Source organism: Berghia stephanieae, chromosome 5 (genome assembly GCF_034508935.2).
Source record: "Berghia stephanieae isolate SIO BIC M18660-M18661 chromosome 5, UCSD_Bste_1.3, whole genome shotgun sequence".
Taxonomy (NCBI): domain Eukaryota; kingdom Metazoa; phylum Mollusca; class Gastropoda; order Nudibranchia; family Aeolidiidae; genus Berghia; species Berghia stephanieae.
This window is the reverse complement of record NC_088364.1, coordinates 69,257,772-69,277,771: the sequence shown is the minus strand read 5'-3', so window position 1 is coordinate 69,277,771 and position 20,000 is coordinate 69,257,772. Positions and strand designations below refer to the sequence as shown.

Sequence of the window (20,000 nt, the reverse complement as noted above, 5' to 3'; positions counted from 1 at the left end):
GTATTTGTGTCATGTATTTGTTTATAGCTATAATAACTATAACTGACTTGACTGATTGGATGTTTCGATAGCTCAGTTGGTAGAGCATAATTTCGATTCACACGTAAATTAAATAAGGGGCCCGAGGTTAATTCCGCAGTCTCAGGTTTGAGAGATTTTGTCAACATGATGAGGGTCATATAATAATATATCGATCGATTTTAGAAGTATGTGTTTTCTACGATAGTAAAATATGAAACAATAATATTATAAATCAAAACAAAAAAAAAGAAAAGAAGATTTTAAAAAACAAACCAAATAAATACTGAACAAACAAATAAACAAAACAAACAATCAAAGAAAACTTTAAAAGTTATCAAAAATATAATTTAGCTACTTAATATTATTTCGCCAGAGACATAATCTGGTGAGCGTTTGATTGTAGCGTACGCTATTCATGAAATCCTGTCTTTACTTTGGTCTCATCTTGGGCTTTGCGATGTTGGAAGTTCAATATTATTATGCTTAACGTTAAAACTTATAGAAATTGTGAGTGTGTGTGTGTGTGTGTGTGTGTGTGTGTGTGTGTGTGTGTGTGTGTGTTTAAATCAATATTGTCACAGCATTTGTAGAGTACAGACATTAAGCGGACACACCAAACAAAACCCGCATTAATTCTATCTCCTAGAACACACCTGCCATGACATCATGATCTTAAAAAACAATGGTAACACTGTAGTTATTATCCGTCTGTAGGTCTGTTTGTCTGTCTGTCTGTCATTTTGTCAGATTGTTTCAGGTTACTATAATAATATCTTCTCCAGCACAAAAGTCCCATATTCAGACCTACCTAATACCACGAAAAATTCGTAGGAATACGAAATTTTTGCCCCAGCTACAGAATCGCATTTGCCTCTTTGACTCAATAAATCTAGTTGAACAGGAAAGTGTAGTTGCTTTGATCATTTTAACTCACTCAATCCTAGAAATGTTTGCTACTTTCCAAAATTGGTTTTAAAAAATTGTATTATTATTATTGAGATTGTACCTAAACGGTTTTATTCAATTACCATTAACATGTAAAAACTAAAAGCATTAGCTTTGATACTACGCCTATAGCTTGTCTCAGAAAAATGTAATAAATAGGCATGGGCTAAAAGTAACCTCAGGTATCCTACGGATAAAGATGTAATAAATAGGCATGGGGTAGAAGTAACCTCAGGTATCCTACGGATAAAGTCGGTGTTAGGGTTGAGTGAGTTAAATGGACTTTGGAGCCATTTTTGGATCACGCTGAGGGCAAATAATTTATTTATTTCTAAAGCTAATTTAAAGCGACTTTTTCTTGGAAGCTATGAATTTTTGAAATTCCAAGTAGGCTACGCAGCTCTGTATATCATTATCTGCTCCATTGATTGCAAAATATCATTTCCTAAAACAAACAGACACACCATTGGAGCCTGGGGCAAAATTCTTTGTTACGCGAACGATTTTTCTCTAGAACAATCGGGTTCTGCCCGAATTCTGAATCGTTTCCCTCCGGCAGCAGTTGCTGGAAAATCTGGATCTAATTTCTTAAAAACTACGAATTTTTAGATTTTTACGTAGACTTGTCAGACATATATATATATATATATATATATATATATATATATATATATATATATATATATATATATATATATATATATATTTATATACAGGTCTGACATCCGAATTCACTTATGGGCCTGGTTTACCATTGGTGTAATGGACAATATGTTGCGTCATCTTTTAAAAGATTTTCATTTCAACAATGAGGCCATAAGGAATCGGGTTATCAGACCTGCAAATAAGTGCATGTACGTCGGGTGCAGAGCTACAAATTAAATGTGTGTGAGTCATGAGATTTAAGCAGAATATATGGACGAGGAGCAATGAGCTGACACTAATCTTGTTATCAGACACCTATCAGGGGAATGGTACATATGATACGGTGTCAGACAATGAGGATGGAAAATCAGAAAAGGGAGGAAATTTGAGAGCAGTGTTTGTTTTAAAGCTGGGAATTAAATTGAGATTGAAGGGGGCCGATTGATTACGGGGATGTTCATATGTATCATTCAATAAGGATCCTGGTTAATATAATAATAATGATGATGATGATAATAATAATAATGATAATAATAATAATAATAATAATAATAATAATAATAAATATTTATTATTGTTATTATTATTATTGCTATTGTTGTTGTTGTTATTATTATTATTATCATCAGAATTATTATTATTAGTACTACTACTACTACTACTACTACCACTACTACTACTACTATTACTACTACTACTACAACTACTACTACAACTACTACTACTACTACAACTACTACTACTACTACTACTACTACTACTATATTATTATTATTATTATTATTATTATTATTATTATTATTATTATTATTATTATTATTATTATTCTTATCATTATTATCTTATCATTAGGTATTGTGAACGAATAGAGATTAAGAGTGGACATGCATTGATACGGGATGTTATTATGTTTTACTCTGTAGAAAATCGGACATACCACGCACAACAAAAATAATCTGGGGTTTCGTTTATAAGGAAAAAATAATTCACGCACTATCAGTCATATACACTTGGTGAATCACTCTACTCAAGTATGAATGAGTAGGTATGTCACGTGTTTATATTTCAAGTCCAATCATGGCTTGGCAATAGCCTTCAACAGTCGTGACGTCTTATCCCACTTAGTAACTGGTTCTAAACTATCGGAACAATGGCAGACGCCCTTATGAAATACTTCTCCTACGAGCATAAAAGTGTATCCAATAGCCTTCAACAGTCGTGACGTCTTATCCCACTTAGTAACTGGTTCTAAACTATCGGAACAATGGCAGACGCCCTTATGAAATACTTCTCCGACGAGCATAAAAGTGTATCCAGAGGAGTAAAACATTATAAATCTGATCATGTTTTGACTTTTATACATTCTGATCACATGACATGTGAAATCGTTCTAGCCAGCACGAAGAATAAAAAGTACCGATTTTCTTTGTTTAGAACCAAGCTAATCGTTTCTGGGCGGACGTGACATCAGATTATTGAATCCTAATTATTGTATTGTATTGTGCACGCTATGCCGTGTAGTTCCGGGTTAGGAATAAATTGTCTACGTCATAATAGGCGATATGACACATGACCTTGGATGGATGGATAGATGGTAGTGCTGGGTCGAGTTTGAAACGATCAAATCGAGCGGGTTTTCGATCGAGTCCTCTAAAATCGAGTCGGTTTCGAGCGGGTTTCGAGTCAGTGACGTCATCGAGCAGTGATTCGTTTGAAAAAAAAAAAAAAACACGAGTAACTCGTTTGCCACAGGAAACTTCACATACCCCTCCCTCTCTTATGTCTGTGGCTGGCTTGACTGCAGCTGGTTATGATGGGGGCTGCCAGATGGCCAAGTTCAAAATTGGTTACTAAGAAACGCTTTTCTATTATTATTCATTAAAAAAAAAAATCTTTTATTTAAAAAAAAATGAAAAGATAAGTTTATCCAACTGTAGTCGATTGTTTTGTTAATCAAAACAAATGAGTTTTTCAAGGGAGTCAGAATGCTTGTGGTGTTTGGCTATTTGGGGTCTATTTGACTACTTGGGCAAGAAGAAATCTGGCTGTCTGGCAGCCTTGATTATGATCGTTCGTCGCATCACACACACATACACACACACACACACACACACACACACGCCATCAAACAGTTGTTGATGGTGAAGGGTTGAGACCCCCCCCCCCCCCCCCCCCTTCCCACCACCATCATCCCGCTGTCACCTTAACATTTCATATTTATGTCGCGCCAAAAGTTGTCGGCCGCCCCCACCTCCCATAATTTGTCACTGGTCGTCATCGCCTCTTGTGTGTGCGGGAAAGGTCGTGCCTTTCATTACATTATTTGAAAAATAAATGAACAAGAATGGTGTGTTTTTATTAGGTAGGTAGAAAATAATAATATTTAGCAGGTTCCACCCCATACACACACGGATTGCCCGGACACGATGATAACGATGCCGACGACAATGGATGACGATGATGATGATGATGATGATGATGATGATGATGATGATGATGATGATGATTATCGTGTTTCTGTTTAAAAAATGATAATACTTTAGCAGGTTCCACCCCCACCCCCCACACGGATAGACCGGACCCGAAGAAGATGATTGTGGTTTTGCTGGCTGTTACGGCTGTGATGAGGATGATGATAATGATGATGATGATGATGATGATGATGACGATGGCGCAGATGGTGATTATTTGTTCGGTCGCTCAGTGGTACGGTGTCTCTTGTCACAAAATCAAGCCTTGTCAATGGCCGGATGAGTGACAGTGATTGTTAAAAATTGTGATCCAGACGTTAAGTCCGTGTGTCAGGCACTTGACTCAGGTGTGAATGTATTCTTATCTTATAAGCAATGACGGGTATTGTAAAGAGCTTTAATACAAAAAGACTCCAAACAGCGATCGGTACCTACTGTACGAAATGGATGTATGGTCGATATGGCGTGCCGGAGGAATAAATTAAATTAAATATTGTGAAGTTCATTGAGCATGGTAAATCCTTGGAAATGCGCTTTGAACTAATACACCTGCTAGACAACTCCGATTCCAATATAAACGACTGATTAATATTCCCATATATAAACTATAGTTAGCTGAAAATCTTTCTTTGTCGGGACTCCAAAAGTATGGAACGAATTAGACAAAGAAATCAAAGGGTCTTTTAGGAGCACTGATTGATTTTAGATTGTTTATTACATTGAAATGTGTTGATATTTATTTTATCCATTATTATTAGGGTGGTGGGTGGTGGTGGTGGTGATGATGATGATCCCGCTGATATGATGGTGATGATAAATAAATTAAACATAATTCCCTTTATTCATCCCATAGGGGAGATTCGTCTTTCGGGTCTATTCTAAGGGAAGACTGGAATAACCCAAGCGATAGCCGCAGTGCAGCGCCGCAAATTTAGTTAGGGCAAGGTGACTTGCTCAAGACCACTCAGCGGCGGGTGATCGAACTCGGTACCTTTCGGGTGCCAACCAAAGACCGTACCGCTGCCCCTGATGATGATGATGATGATGATGATGATGATGATGATGATGATGATGATGATGATGATGATGATGGGAACTAACAAAGAATACACAGGCATCTAAAATTGAAACATTCCATATTCAAAGCTAATGTTTTACTTTAAAAAATTGAGCTTTACAATATCCACTAAATGTGATCAAAGCGCTTTGTAAAGGGGTCCCCGGTCAACAGCAACATTTAATATGAAGGACGGGACATGCCGCCTGTTAGGCGATATTACAATTTTTCAGACAAAGACAACGCTGTTAACGGCCAGGTACTCATTTTACACCTGAGTACGGTGAGAGAATGTGAGTAAAGAGCCTTGTCCAAAGACTCAACTATGCACCGAGCGCGAGGCTTGAACCCAGGACTTTCCGATCCCAAAGCGGGTGTCATACCACTAGACCATTATAATGCACGAGACCCATGGTCGACTAGAGTACTACCTATAGTTACGTCATGACTAGACCACATAGCCGCACTACTGTAGGAGTGTTCATTGATAGAGGGATGCGTGTGTGTCATAGAAATAGCCTTAGTGTGTGTGTGTGTGTGTGTGTGTGTGTATGTGTGTGTGTGTGTGTGTGTGATAGTCAAACTTTAGTAGGTTTAATGAAGTCTTGTCACACACGCGTGATACACCTATACGAATTTCCCTGCCACTGCCACCCAGACACACTAACATCTGACAAGGAGTGAGGGCTGTGGAAGAACCACAGACTACCGTGTGCAAACATTGGCGATTGGTATCGGATGGCAAACTGTGATCGTTTGAATTTGAAATGATTCGAAACACTCGTTACCCCTCCGCTCGCTCGAATCCTGATCGTCTCAAGCTCGTCTCACGTGTCAAGATCGTCTCAAGCTCACAACCCGCCTGATCGTTTTACGATCGAGTGATCGTTTTACTAACTCGCTCTTCCGGCATTGAGATCGAGCACTGACTCGTGGCTTGGCGCTCGGTCGTCGATCGAGTAAAAGCGATCAAATAACCCAACACTAATAGATGGTGGTGGAGGGGATGGGGTAGGAGTTGCGGAGAAAAGAACTTAATATCACAGCGTCGTCTCCAGCAAGCATTCCTCGCGAAATGTAAACAAGTGACTGGACCACAATGATAATCCACACGGGTTTGGTCAAGCATGCTGACCATAGCGTGTCATGCCGGATTTTATATATATATATATATATAGAATATGTTATTATTGTACATCTGATCGGAAACAAAAACAACCGTGGGGGAAACCCGTGCAACCAAGTCGACACAGTAGAAAAGGCCAACCGGCCGGGGAAGAGTGGGGGCGAGGGAGGGGGGGGGGGGGGGGGGGGGGGGGGGGGGGGGGGAGGGGCGGCTAAAAGGCGGAACCAGCGATCTGCCTGACCCGGAGCCTAAAAACCCAAAGAAAACATTTTGTCAGCTTTTACCAGTAGCCCTAATGGTCATTGTTGGTGTGTTTTTACTGCTGCTGACGTGAACGGGTAGGGTTAGGATTTTGAAATTGTGTAGTGTGCTGTATGACCACGTATTTAAGAGGTTTTTTTTTTATAACAAAAGAGCTTCTATAAAGCGCAATATCCACTAAACGTGCTCAAAGCGCATTACAAAGGGTCCCTGACCAACATCAACACGTAACATGTAGGACGAGACATGACGCTTGTTATGAGATATTACAATTTTTTTCCGACAGAGTTAACGGCCAGGCACTCACTTTACACTTGTGTACGGCGAAAGAATGCGGGTAAAGATTATGCGCCTAGCGAGGCTCAAACCCAAGAAGCCTCCCAATCCGAAAGCGAGTGTCATGCCACAAGACCACATAGCCGCACAACTAGAATATAATATAATATTATATTCCCAGGTTTTTTAGAGGTTTCTTCTTTTTTTTTTTTTTTTTTTTTTTTTTTTTGGCTAAGATAAGGGTCGATTAAATAAATAGATATTTGGAGGACGAGTTTTCTGGGCCCAATTTTTAAATACGTGTCTTTCCAGAGGTTAAAACTGGTTAAAAGGAAAACACAAAGAATGAGTAAGTGGTGCGCGCGGCAGACACTTTTCGGAGGGTGGAGTCGAAACTTTTTTCAATACACCATAGATGTAATTATCCTAGATGGACAAAAACACCATAGATGTTAATTATTCTAGATGAATAGACCCGCCATTGTCTGATGGCACCGCTGTCGTTGAGATTGCAGGGTCGTTTGGTGTTTTAACAACATGACATGTCGAATCATTGCCATAATTACAATGAGTTTCTCGATACAGGTTTTTGAGTCCATTCACGCAACAGGTATTTTGCCAAAATCTAACAAAACGTTTTTCTTTAATTTTGGACGGAAAAATGTTTACATATTTATTCATTTTGGTTTTAAAAAACTTTTACATATTTACTCAATCTGGTCAGAAAACTTTTACATATTTACTCAATCTGGTCAGAAAATTTTTATATATTTAATCAATTTGGTCAGAAATTTTTTTACATATTTAATCAATTTGATAAGAAAACTTTTACATATTTATTCATTTTGGCCAGAAAATTTTTACTCCAAATTATATTGATCGATTATTAAAATGACGAAGTCTCGGGTTTGAGAATCTTTGACATTTTAATTGATCTATATTATAATTTGGTGGAAAAAGTCTTCTGGCCAAAATGAATAAATGTGTTTTGCGAGAATATGGCTGTATAGTAATGTATGTCAGCTATACCAGTCAAATGATTTCTTTATTATAAAGCAATCAGATTATTAAAACTTTTGTATAGTGAATCTTCACGGGTCGTCATTATCCCCAATGCTTTGACAACATCAATATATGTCGCACCCTGTAACCTTTTTGAGCGAGACGCATTATTCTTAAACATTGGCACCTTATGTTGAATTGAATTGAATTGAATTGAGCTCTTATATAGCGCAATATCCACTAAACGTGCTCAAAGCAAGCGCTGTACAATGGGTCCCTCCTGGCCAACAGCAACTGATTAAACATGTAGGATGGACATGACATGACGCCTGTTAGGCGATATTACAATTATTTTTGGACTATTTACGGTCAGGTAGGTACTCATTTTGCACCTGAGTACGGTGAGAAAATGTGAGTAAAGAACCTTCTCCAAGGACTCACCTATGCGCTGAGCGAGGCTCGAACCCAGGATTTTCCGATCCGAAAGCGAGTATCATACAATTAGACCACATAGCCGCACTTAGGAAGCAAGAGGATAACTAACTATTTTTAAATATAGAAATTAATTTTTTAAAAATTAAATGCTTCTGATTGACAACATAGGGAAAATTCTGAAGGTACGAGTCTATTGATGGTATGCGTCTTTATAAAATACTCACCAATTCTACCCGCCAGATCACCCGCACCTACCAACACACAAAACTAGACATGTATTTATTATGTGTAACGTTTAACGTTTATTGTGAGATTGAGAGAATCTATTGAGAACTAATCACTAAAAACTGGTGATCTTATACCAATAACAGAGAGCTTCGTGGTGGCACTTTCGTTCTATAAGAATATTAAATTTTTTTTTTTAGTGTGAAATTTTGATACAAAGCTTTTGATTGATTTGTTTATTGTTTGCTTGTCCCTTTGCTTTTTTTTTTTTTTTTTTGTTTTGTTTTTTTTGTTTGTTTGTTTGTTTGTTTTTTAGAGGGGGGTGGGGGGAGTTGTTGATTTTATTTTCTTTCTTTTTTTTAATTTGATTTCGTTCGTTGTATTTGGGGTTTTTTTTAAAAATGTTTTTGTTGTTCTTTGTTGTTGTTTCCTTTTTCAAAAAAAATATAACAATAGATAGAAATACATTATAATTATCACCAGGATCTTTCGAAATATCAACGAGAAAAAAAATAGAGAAAAAAAAACCGACAAACCAAAAACATACTAGAAAAGCAATGATTGCAAAAATCAGTTATAGGTGTCTTTCTTTCTTTCTTTCTCTCTTTTTGTCTTCCTTTCTTTATTCCTTTCTTCACACAAAGGTAACCAGCGTTTGACATTCATTCAGTCCAACATTGAAATAAAGGCATGACGAATCCAATAGGAAAATAAATCATTTATTTTTTTCTCAAGTTCCCCACAGGCTACTTGGCTTTTTGAAAGATTTGACAATTACAGTTTGATTCAGGCTTGATTGGTGCTAACCTCTTAAGGAATTGGTGTGATAATAACATCATCATTATTATTATCATAATCATCATCATCATCATTGCATGGCATTCTCATATTATTATTATTATTATTATTATTATCATTATTATTATCATTATTTATTATTATTATTATCATTATTATTATTATTATTATTATTATTATTATTATTATTATTATTATTATTATTATTATTATTATTATTATTATTATATTATTATCATCATTATATTATTATTATTATTATTATTATTATTATTATTATTATTATTATTATTATTATTTTCTTTATCATTGTCATCATTATTATTAGTATTGTCATCATGATCATTGTCATCATCATCATCATCATCATCATCATCATCATCATCATCATCATCATCATCATCATCATCATCATTGTCATCATCATCATCATCATCATCATCATCATCATCATCATCACCACCACCACCATCATCATATTATAACAATAAAAGGACATAAATAACCTATAAAGACACAAATAAACGAACAAAATCGAACCGTATAATAATAATAATAATAAACTACAAAACTTATATCGGCATTATTCATTTTTTTTTTTAAATCCATTGTAATGTCAAGGGGAGGTAATGTCGACGAAACGACGCTCCAAATCGACGAACGATAACCCACCCGTACAACGAAACGAAGTACAATTAATTATTATTAATAATTTATTGTACTTGTACTCAATAATAAGAACAAGTGTCAGCGATGTTAAGCTTAATTGGTGTGAACCCCTTCAGCACGGGAAGAATCGTATCTGCCATTGTGATGGGAAGGAGAACGAACAGGTATTTCAAATCACTCAAAGTGAATGAAATGGTGTCCTGAATTGAAATTTTCTACATTCAATTAATCCCAACATAATATTTTCTTCCCACCCTGCCGGCCCTCCTCCCTTCCCCCACCCTTTCTTTCTTTCTTTATCGACGTGGATGCTGGAATGAATAAATAAATAATGCCACAAAACATTTTTTCTTTTTTTTTTTTTCAATTTCAATAATGACTCGATCTGGCAGTTCCATGGAAATGGCCGTTTTGGATACAATACAATAATTATAATTATTATTAAGTTTCATTTCAGCTGGGCAGGAGTTGTTAAGTGGTACTGGGTACTTACGAGAGTTTTGTTCATTTGTCATAATATTACGCGCTCTCTTGTTAGTTTCCTTGAACTGTGTGTTTGTAAAAGAAAAAATTGATTCGAGGCAGAAATTGAAAAAAGACAAATGATACATAAATTATGGCGTTTTGTTGATTGATTTGAGAGAGAGAGAGAGAGAGAGAGAGAGAGAGAGAGAGAGAGAGAGAGAGAGAGAGAGAAGGGGAGGGATTTGTCTTTTCAGTGTACGAGGGTGGGGGGGGGGGGGGGGGGGGGTAAAACTGGTTAAAAGGATAACAACACAAAGAATGAGTAAGGGGAGGCAACTATGGGGTTTTTTTAGACCTCGTGTAACTCAAATGAAGCTTAAAGTTTAATAGCCATTTAATACCGATATCCATTAAGTAGCAGAAATTACTGCCAAATTCAAATAACATTTTTAAAATATTAAATGGCCAGAAATGTTATTTTTAATCATTCTCTCACCGTACTCAGGTGCAAAATGAGTACCTGGTCGTTAACACCGTTGTCTTTGTTCGAAAATAAAAATTGCAATATCGCCTAACAGGCGTCATGTCTCACTCGTTCTTCATGTTAAGTGTTGCTGTTGGCTAGGGATCCAATCCTTGTAAAGCGCTTTGAGCACGTTTAGTGGATATTGCGCTATATAAAAGCTCAAGCTCAAAGCTCAATTATCGATGGACTAATAACTCTATAGGATAAATTGAGCTTTATATAGCGCAATATCCACTAAATGTGCTCAAAGCGCTTTACAAGGGGTCCCTGGTCAACAGCAACATTTAACATGTAGGACGGGACATGCCGCCTGTTAGGCGATATTACAATTTTTTCGGACAAAGACAACACTGTTAACGGCCATGTACTCATTTTACACCTGAGTACGGTGAGAGAATGTGAGTAAAAAACCTTTTCCAAGGACTCAACTATGCGCCGAGCGCGAGGCTCGAACCCAGGACCTTCCGATCCGAAAGCGAGTGTCATACCACTAGACCACATTCACATAGCCGCCATGATCTTGTTAACATTTCTCACGCGTGGTTTCTTTGGAGTTTCAGGTTTGAGACTGTCGACGAGTTTGGGGTCAAGTTATTCTATCGAAATACATGACGTAAAAAGATTTTTGACCACATTGAAATAAAAATAGAGCGTTTTGTCAGTACAGTTCCGTGTTCGGATTTTATAGCTGAGCCAGTTCACGAAAGTCACAGTTTGTCGCTATGAGAGTGTATGCGAATTTGTAAAATATGGCTCTGTCTTATTTTTATTGTTATTATTTGTTTGTTTGTTGTTTTTTGTTTTTGTTTTTTTTGTTATATTGTATTGTTGTTTGTTTTATGGGGTTTTTTTCATTTACGTAGTCATCATCGTTCATCTCATCATATTCATCATCTATCATCACCACCACACACACCCATCCAACACACGTCATCATCATCACCATCACTCTCATAACTCATCTCTCATACAAACATCTATAAATCATTATCATCAACAACACACACGTCTATTCATACACCACCACCATATTCCGTCTCAATACTACGTCGTCGTCATAACGAAACGAGTCTGACAAATCGAATTATGCATGATACAAAAGTCTACACTCTCGACTATTCTTTTTTCTTCTGTCGTGACCATTCTAACGCCACACAACACGCTGATTGTAAACATGTTTAGACAAAATGGACTCACATCTTTTTTTTCTCCACCCCCTCCCCCCCCCCCCCACACACACACACACTTCTCAAGTGACGATAACCAGTGTGATAACAATAACAATGATTCGTAGAATAACCATACAAAAATACAGATGAATGCATAACAAAGAGTACAAAAATAAAAAGAGATTCTTTTCCATTGAAAAACCGTCAAATCGGAAATCCTCATAGTGGAAACAAAAACCAAAACAAACGCGACAGTCAACTTTGCTCCATTCAAAAATAAAAATATCTAAGTTACTACAGATCTCTTTTTAATTATCACAATACTTCCAAAATCCTTTCAAATTTGGATTATATATTTTGGCTGATAACATCATTAAGCGCTATGAGTATGTTTTAGATATAGCGCTATATAAATACCATATACTATTATTATTATATATTATTATTATTATTATTATTATTATTATTATTATTATTATTATCATCATCATCATTATTATTATCACTATAATTATCATTATTATTATTATCATCATCATCATCATCATCACCTTCATTATTGAACAGTTTTGAACAAATACAAACTTTTTTTAAAACCCTCAAATTTAAGAATTGTGTTTACGACAATTTATTTTTATAATTACCATTTAAGTTCAGTTTTGAAGCAATTTCCTTTAAAGACAGCCAAAGGCTAAATTGCATGAAACAGAATTCTGAGGTGATGAGGAAAAAAAGTTCAGATAGATAGATTTCTTTTTATTCAAACCCGCGATCCTTGATTTAAAGGCCAAAAAAAAAGGACTAATCCCTATGTAATATGGCTTAAAAGGCCCATTGATCTAAGTTTAAGTTTCATCCAAATTGACACCCAGAGATCAATAATAATAATAATTGAGCTTTTATATAGCGCAATATCCACTAAATGTGCTCAAAGCGCTTTACAATTGGTCCCTGACCAACAGCTATACATTTAACATCTAGGACGGGACAAGACGCCTGTTGGGCGATATTACATTTTTTCGGACAGATACAACGCTGTTAACGGACAGGTACTCATTTTACACCTGAGTACGGTGAGAGAATGTGAGTAATGAGCCTTTTCCAAGGACTCAACTATGCGCCGAGCGAGGCTCGAACCCAGGACTTTCTGATCCGAAAACGAGTGTCACATCAGTAGAACACATAGCCGCACATCAGAGAACCTATAACTAAAGAAAAGAGAAAACATTATAGTTTTACTTTCATATTCCCATTTTAGTAGTTAACGTGAACAAAACCGAATCGTCGTTGTTATTGTTTCTGTTAATCGACCTACATCTGTCTAATCGGCGGTCAATGCTTACATGATCATCCCTCCAATTGTGTTTCCCTACTAAACGGGGAGTCATCTTTACCATAAATAACTCATTATCTTCAATTTGATCAAAATGACATTTTTCGGGAGTGCACAAACAGCCTCGTTAAAAAGTCTTCAAAATTCAAGTCAATTAATAATAATATCTCCGCCATTCAATTCTTTTCTTCTTTTTTTTTTTTTTATCTGATTTAATTTTTATTTTTTAAATACGAAAGAAAAGAAACGAACACGAACACGAATCACAGAGAACGATAGAATAAAGAAGGGACCAATTCTTTATCGTCATTGTAAAAAAAAAAAAAACCAAAAAAAAACAACTTAGGAATCATTGTTGTTTTTTATTACAACACAATAAGGGGAGGTAAATGAAGAAGAAGAAAAAAGTTTTAGAGACATAATGGGTCTTTGACAAAAGCGCAACTGGGGGTTTGCTTAAGAGTTCGAAATGAGACCGTTCTTGGGAAGCCCTTTCTTAGAAGCAAAGTGGGAGACTTCGTGTTTTGTTTTGTTTTTTGTTTTTTTCTTTCTTTTTTTTTCTACATTTATGATTGTTTTCTGTGATATCATCATGATATGATAAAAGCGATAATATGATATCATACATAATGTTATGTAAAATATTTGTGTTGACGAATCTATGATGTGTATTTTATATTGTGTTAAAACTTGTTTATCTCTCGACATTTTTCAGCGACGAAGAAATATAACTTTTAAAAAATAAAAAATAAAATGTGGATGATATAAATATATGTATGTCTTTGAGGAGAATGCAGACGATTTTGATGACAAGGTGATGAAAATGATGACATTATAAGATGATAATTTTATGGAGAAGAAAGGGGAGAAGAGTAGGAGGGGGACGAGGAGGAGGAGGAGGAGGAGGAGGAGGAGGAGGAAGAGGAGGAGGAGGAGAAGAATAAAGAGGAGGAGGGGGTAAATAAGAATAACAAGAAGAATAAAAATAGCAAGAAGAAGAAGAAGAAGAAGAAGAAGAAGAAGAAGAAGAAGAAGAAGAAGAAGAAGAAGAAGAAGAAGAAGAAGAAGAAGAAGAAGAAGAAGAAGAAGAAGAAGAAGAAGAAGAAGAAGAAGAAGAAGAAGAGAAGAAGAAGAAGAAGAAGAAGAAGAAGAAGAAGAAGAAGAAGAAGAAGAAAGAAGAAGAAGAAGAAAAAGAAGAAGAAGAAAAAGAAAGAAGAAGAAGAAGAAGAAGAAGAAGAAGAAGAAGAAGAAGAAGAAGAAGAAAGAAGAAGAAGAAGAAGAAGAGAAAGAAGAAGAAGAAGAAGAAGAGAAGAACGAGGAGGAGGAGGAGGATGAAAGGGAGGATAAAGAAAAGATGTTGGTGATGACGGCAACGATGACGACGACAATAATGATGAAGTTGATGAGAATTATCCGTGCGATCTGAGAAGTCAATCGAGCGCGGAACCTTACCCAATGAAACATGGGTAGGTACAAGGAGCACTAACTCTAACTCATCATCATCATCATTGACTTTTTCACCCCGGGTCAGGGTATTTGCCACAGACAAACAGTTTCCATCCTTCTCTATCCTGAGCTAACGTTTTAATCTCATTCCAGGTCTTACCACTTCTCTGTATATCAGCTTCTTTAATTCTTCTCCATGTTCCTCGTGGCCTTCCCCTTGATCTTCTGCCCTGAGGGTTCCAGTCCAATACTTTCTTTGTTATAGTGGAGTCGTTCTTTCTAAGCGTGTGTCCAATCCACCTCCAACGTCTTCTTCCTATTTCCTCTCCCACTGGTTTCTGCTGTGTTCTTTTCCATACTTCTACATAACTCTAACTGTCGTCGTCATTTAATTTCTATTGATAATAGTAATCAAATCCACTATAGTAACTGTAGTGTAGTAGTGCTTCAGAGTCATTGGGCCACCAATACAGCCGGAGTTTATCCTGTTTTCTATATATAGCATGAACATATACAATAGCAATTGATTTCTACCATTTGAATAGGACGCTAGTCTATCGCAAATACTTTCCGCCAGGTCTAAAAGACCCAGATACTCAATCAATCACTGCTTTAAAAAAAAGTCTCGACTTCATCTGGGATCAACTCGGTCCCTTTGCGTGGGAAGCCAGTGCTCTACCAACTGAGGTTTGAACCACGTTGGATGGCAAATATTTTGGAGCTGGGGTTTCATCTTTTTAGATTGAATAATTTTATAAATTTATATATTTATCTTTTCATTTATTTATATATCTATCTATTTATTTCTTTATTTATTGCCAATATTCATCTATGGGTTGATAAAATTAGTAGATAATAGGGCTGAAGCAAAGTTTACAAAAAGGCTTTGTGAGAGAGAGAGAGAGAGAGAGAGAGAGAGAGAGAGAGAGAGAGAGAGAGAGAGAGAGAGAGAGAGAGAGAGAGAAAGAAAGAGAGAGAGAGAGATAGAAAGAGAGACAAAGAAAGAAACAGAGAAGAGATAGAGAAAGAAAGAGAGAGAGAGAGCGAGAGAGAGAGAAAGAAAGAGAGTGAGAGAGAGAGTGAGAGAGCGAGAGAGAAAGAGAGAGAGAGAGAAATATAAAGAAAGAGAGAGAGAGAGAGAAAGAGAGAGAGAGAAATATAAAGAAAGAGAGAGAGAGAGAGAGAGAGAGAGAGAGAGAGAGAGAGCAAACTCTTTGTGATTTCATCTATTATTCCCTTGGAACAAGTGTGGGAACTTCAGCAGTAACAGTCCCCACTAACCCAGAATCCACGAGTTCTAAGGCGAATACAAAAGGCAACAGCGATCTTTAAACGTACAAAGGAAAATACAACAATCAATTTATAATATAAATCATAATAACAAGTTCCGGCAGAAAAGTATAAAACTGCGAAGAGACTAGTTGAAAGGTTACGAAAAAAACGAAATCATTTTGTTTCACAACGTATTGTTTTGGGGTTGTTTTTTTTTTTGTTTTTTTTTTTTTTTCTTGTATGTTTTTTTTTTCTTGTATGTTTTTTTTCTTGTATGTTTTTTTTTCTTTTATGTTTTTTTTTCTTGTATGTTTTCTTTAGTCACTTTATTTATTTATTTTTTTGTTTTGTTTTGGGTTTTTTTTTTTTTCATTTCGTTTGGTTGTTGTTATATTTATTTTTCAGTTGGTTTGGGTTTTTTTAAAAATATTTTTCGTTTGGCTGTTGTTATATTTTATTGTTCAGTGGCTTTAGTTTATTTTTCTTTTTTTCTTGTGTTGTCCCCCCCCCCCTTTTAATGTAAAAAAATATATACCACCCCCCCCCCCCACCCGGCCCAAAAAAAAAACCAAAATAATTGAGCATCTACGCTACCATTTATTTAAAAAGAAGGATATGAAATAAATTTTTGGGTGAAATAGATAAGAGCAAACATTTCATAGTAGCAAAAATGAACGAAATATATTTTAAAACAGAAATTAACATATCATCGTCCTTTCCTACCCCCCCCCCCCCCCCCCCCCCACACACACACACACACACACACACACACACACACACACACACACACACCTCCGATCACATATCAAGTATCTATACAATATATTTTTTTTCCTTCATCATTCTTCTTCTACCCTCTAACTCTTTTAATACCATCTCGCAACCACCCCATCCTCTCCCCCCCCCCCTCTCCAACCATTATTTCTTCTAATAATTTACAACCTAAAAATTAGTTCCTGAGAACAAGCTACAAAGTCTTTTTCTATATTAATATTATGCATAGCTGTAATTTGACAAACCAACAAAAGTTCCGCTCCAGTGATTGGGGGAAGAACTGTCGATAAGTTTGAACACGAAATGTATTCAAAGGACTCGTCGCAAACTTCCACCCCACCCCCCCCCCACCCCCCAGCCCTCCCCACCACCACCAACCACCACAACATAATGTATGTGGGCTGGGTGCACTGACAAAATATTGTGAAATAATTTATGTGGCCAGAAAAGTTGAAATCTTTATATTTGGATAAATTGTTGACATCAAATAAATATACAAATAAATAAATAAATAAATAAATAAATAAAGAAAGAAAGAAAGAAAGAAATTAAATTAAATATTACAAAATGATGATAGTTACTGTCTCCACAACTACTACTACTACTACTACTACTACTACTACTACTACTACTACTACTACTACTACTACTACTACTACTACTACTACTACTACTACTACTACTACTAAATAATAATAATAATAATAATAATAATAATAATAATAATAATAATAATAATAATAATAATAATAATAATAATAATAATAATAATAATATAATAATAATAATAATAATAATATAATAATAATAATAATAATAATAATAATAATAATAATAATAATAATAATAATAATAATAATAATAATAATAAATCTAAGAAATATTCGTAAGAAGTCTCAGGTTAAAGTCTTTTTTTTTTTTAAGTCATAATACAAAAAACTATGAGCTAACATTTATTCTGACCCTTTTTTTAAAAAAAAGGTGTTTCATCATTGCACATCTGGTTTTGACTTAATCATTATCACTGTGATCATAATGGACTGCTAAAATACTTGAACATAATATTATTATGAATTCAAAGCTGGGATATTTTTTTTTCTTCTGTCTGTTGTTCTGTTCGCTTCTATCTCGCAAGAATTAGAATATCTTTATAATGTTCTTCTCTATTCAAAAGCCCGGGCCGATCTACCCACGCAGTATTAAGATTTAGTTGGAATATTATATAATTGAAATGCATATAAAACTAGTTTTTACATGGGGCAGCGTGGCTCCGCGGTATGGTCTTTACTTCGTACCTGAAAGGTACCGAGTTCGACTACCCTACCCGCCGCGTTGTGTGGCCTTGAGCAAGTCACCTAGCCTTAGCTCACTTTGTGGCGCTGCGCTGCGGCTAACGCCTGGGTTATTCCCAGTCTTCCCTTGGAATAGACCCTAAAGAAAAAAAAATTCCCCTTAGGGATGAATAAAGGGAATTTATTTATTATTATATAATTGAATTCATATAAAACTAGTTTTTACATGTGCGGCTACATGTGCGTGGTCTTGTGGTATGACGCTTGCATTCGGAGCGGAAGGTCCTGGGTTCGAGCCTCGCTCGGCGCTCACTCGAGTCCTTCGATAAAGCTCTTTACTCACGTTCTCTCATCGTATTCAGGTGGAAATTGAGTACCTGGTGTTAACTGTGTTCTGTGGAAAAAAAACCGTAAATCGCAACAGCCAGTCCGTTCTTCATGTAGTGTGCGTGTCAGTAGCGATATAATGATCTGAATATTTTGAAGAGCTTGATTCTCTTTGTGAACTCTCTTCTCTCTCTCTCTCTCTCTTCTCTCCTCTCTCTCTCTCTCTCTCTTCTTTTTGTGTGTGTGTGTGGTGTGTTGTATACCTCTTTCTTTCCTTCTCTCTCTGTTCTATTTCTCTATCTTCTCTCCTCTCTCTCTCTCTCTTTGTTGGTGTTGTGTGTGTATCTCCTCTCTCTCTTCCCTCTCTCTCTGTATTTCCTATCTCTATCTCTCCCTCTCTTCTCTTTGTGTGTGTGGTGTGTGTTGTGTGGGTATCTATCTCTCTCTCTTTCCTCTACTGTATCTCTCTGTCTCTTCTCTATCTCTAATTTTTGGGTTATGTCTATCTATCTATCTCTCTCTTCTTTCTTTTCTCTCTCTCTCTCTCTCTCTCTCTCTCTCTCTGTGTGTGTGTGTGTGTGTGTGGGTGGGTGGGTATCTATCTATCTATCTATCTATCTATCTATCTATCTATCTATCTATCTATCTATCTATCTATCTATCTATCTATCTATCTTCATATATATATATATAATTCATTTTTATTATTATTACTTTTTCTTTCTCATTTATCTTTTCTGATACTTTCCTTTTCTTTCCGGATATAAAATATTAAGATCTATTTCATCATCATGGAGGAAATGACATGTCCTGGTCTGACAGTGGAGACAAATCCTTCGTTTAATCCATGTTCGAGATCAAGGTTCAGTCGATTACCAGGAATCAACCTTATCTGTTCTCCTCACACCCCGACGTGTACGTATATTAAGCAGGTCTGACATCCGAACAACCCACTTATGGGCCTAAATTTAACATTGTTGTAATGGACAAAATATTGTGTCATTTTAATTTTTAAAATTTTAATTTTTTTTTTGAGATTACCATTACAACACTGAGCCCATAAGAGCACATAAGGAATCGGGTTATATGACCTGAAAATTAAATGCACCTAGATCACGCCCAAAAGTTAATGGTGTGAATCTTCTAATCAACCAGAGAAAGAACAAAAAGAGAAGGGGGGAACGGGGGGGGGGGGGGGGGGAGGAATCAAAAGTTTATATACAAACTAATCTGTTCAACCAGAGAAAAGAAGGCTAATCTAATCAACCAGATTTTTAAAAAAACGAATGAGGGAGGGAAGAGAATCAAAACTCTAGATTGCAAAAATTATGTCAAATTGACTTGTGATTCTAATCCTGTATAATCCTAAGAATTATCCACAAACACTTCATGTGATAACTACTATAATAAGTAGTCATTCAGAGCCATCATCATCATCATCATCATCATCATCATCATCATCATC

General features: G+C 36.0%; 1 protein-coding gene across 1 annotated transcript in view; it reads right to left on the bottom strand.

Annotated features, from left to right (window-relative positions):
• Window positions 1-20,000, bottom strand: part of LOC144973510 (uncharacterized) — a 261,680-nt gene that overhangs the window by 198,053 nt on the left and 43,627 nt on the right. The window lies entirely within an intron of this gene.